Source organism: Cariama cristata, unplaced genomic scaffold (genome assembly GCF_000690535.1).
Source record: "Cariama cristata isolate BGI_N322 unplaced genomic scaffold, ASM69053v1 scaffold15783, whole genome shotgun sequence".
In the NCBI taxonomy this organism is placed as follows: Eukaryota; Metazoa; Chordata; class Aves; order Cariamiformes; family Cariamidae; genus Cariama; species Cariama cristata.
The window spans coordinates 9,912-12,484 of NW_009606825.1; positions in this window are offsets into that span (position 1 = coordinate 9,912).

Below are 2,573 nucleotides of genomic sequence, written 5' to 3' on the forward strand. Positions count from 1 at the left end.
GAAGCTGTCCAGGAAACAGAAGGCGATGCTTTCCCCCCCGCCTCCCCCCCGGATGTGTTTGCAAATCCTGGTCTCCTCTTTCAGTGTGTTTCTGCAGACAGAAGCCTGCTGGCACCATTTATTAATTTTGCTGCTCAGTGTCCTGGTTTCAACAGGAGGGGGGGATCGTCCCCTTTCGAGCCGCGCTGGCCCATCGCTTCGGTTGGTAGGGCACTTCTTCAGGGGAGAGGGTGGGGTGGGTTTGCAGAGAACTTGGGGCTGCTGTTTGTCAGGCCAGCGCTCAAAAACCTGCTGGTTGTACAAACCTTGGGTGATGTTGCTCCTGTTAACTATTTCTGCGGGCTGCGGCGCACAGTTTGTCCCTGCATCCTCCCAGGGGAGTGATGGCAAATGCTCTCTTCATCCTCACCTGGGATGGAGGTCGGGGCATTTCCTAGGGAGGCTGCGGGGCTGGGCTCCGTACACGAAATAAGGTGGAGGGGTGCAAGGTGTGTGAGCAATGACCCAGTGATACCCGACGGAGTCTGTTTGGGCTGGGCTGGTTCGTCATGCATAGGCATGATGGAGGAAAGGCAAACGCCCAGCAGATTGGTTTTTTATGGAAAGGTAGGCATGTTCGATGCTTGAATAAATACAACATGTAGATCTCTCTCAGCTGCTGCCTAAACCTCAGTTCTCCCGAAACACTTGTGTTCCTTGGTGGATCAAACATTTGGGCCCAGAGCCTCAAGGGTATTTCAGCATCTGTGCTGCTGACATCCCCTGGCTAACGCCTAATCCTTTTTAGGTCTCTCAAGTGTGAACGGAGCCACCTAAACACAGGTGCTACTGCCCAGCACAGCCCCAAAGCTGCAGGCAGGGGTCTCGGACGAGGTGTGTTCAGATTTGGGCTTTGCTGGCGCGAGCCAACCTCACTGTACCGTGTTACTGCCCTGGCTGCCCATCCCCTTCCCCTGCGGATGCTGCTGCCCCTCCAGTTGGGAGGGACCCGTCTGTGCTCCTCTTTTCCACACCCTGCGATAAGGCCCGACGCCGTAGCCCTTCAGGCAACGCACAGCCAACTTGTAGCACGGGTAGGGTCCCCCGGACCCGATGGGATGCTCTGTCAAAGGCACTTACCGAGCATCTACCAAAAATAATAGACTTTTAGGGTCTATTATAGACTTACAGGGTGTCCCGGCTTGGTGCTTTCATTTGTCACTTCCACAGTCTGCTCATTGTTTTGCAATTTTTAAATTGCACCACTAAAAATCATAGTGGCAGACCAAAGCAGCGAAGTTTCCCTGTCCTGTTTAAGGGCAAGGAAAATATTTGAGGTTACACTGGTGACCCCATTGCTCTGATAGGGGAGAGAGAGAGATCGTGGATGGACTGTCACCGAGTGGACGTGAGCGGCTGCTGCAAATGCTCAGCAAGTGCCAAGGATGGAGAGGATGTGTTTGGGATGTCCTGGAGGTGCTGCTGGGCACTGGGGTGAAAGGAGGCACAGCCCTGCATGGCCAGACACGCTGCCCCATCCCCGTCCCACACCCTCATGTGCCCCCAGCACAACTTGGTAAGTCTCAGAGGAGAAGTGTGAAAACGCTGCCTAAACCAAAGGGAAATAATAACCATAGCGAGAAATTCGGGGTAGAAGGCAGGTTTTTTTTGAGGGCTGCGGTCTCTTGCAGAGCCCTGGTGTGATTTATTTTTAATGCTGAACATTAGGCCTTCTTTGCATTTCCCACAGCTCGGCTTGATCAATGCGCTTCTGCAGCATCTCCCTCCCCCTGCCTCGTACGCGTGGTGTTTACCTCCTCGTTTATTTTCTGTTTCCCACCGTATGAGAGCAGATATTCTCTACTCTCTGTTGTAACTCAAATTGGGCACAGTAGCTCAAACAACTCGTTGCAACACACTTGTTGCTAAAGCGCAGTTGTCGTAGCACAGCTTTTCTGACAAGTGCAAAGAGGGATTTCCCCACCCATCTTCGGGCTCCCGCAAACCCGACGCAACCTGCACAGCATCCCTAGATGCAACCTAGAAACGGTTAAGGAATGGGCAGGCTGCAGCTTTGTGCTGTCGAGCTAGCAGGAGTAGAGCTTTCTCTTCACGTTGCCAGTTGCTAAGGTTGGGACTCGGTGGTGATCCCGTAGTATTTGCCCTGCTGCAGAGGAGTGATTTGCTCTGTCACTGTCGATTTGATGTCTCAGAAAAAGCTGTTTATGCCCCTTCTCCCTCAGGTACCGTGGTCTTCTGCAGCTGGCAGGAAACAAAGCCTTTTGCATGAGCAGAAGTGCTGTACTTCTCCGATCCATAAATACACCCCAGAGTGGGGGATTTGCTGGGTTTGCCCGTAACATGGCTGGGGGGGGCTTTTTTGGCAACACCCAGGGTTGGCATGGAGAAGGGGGTGTCAGCAGCCCATAACATCACAGGCAGGGAATGAGTGGGAAGCAGAATATGGGGGTGTAAATGTCTGCTTATCTACCGTTCCCCTCCCACCCCCAAGGTCTGCCAGCTTTAATCGTCTTTCTTAGACTCGTGCAAAAACTCCGCATGCATCAGGTGGTGGATGTTTGAGTGGCTGCGGT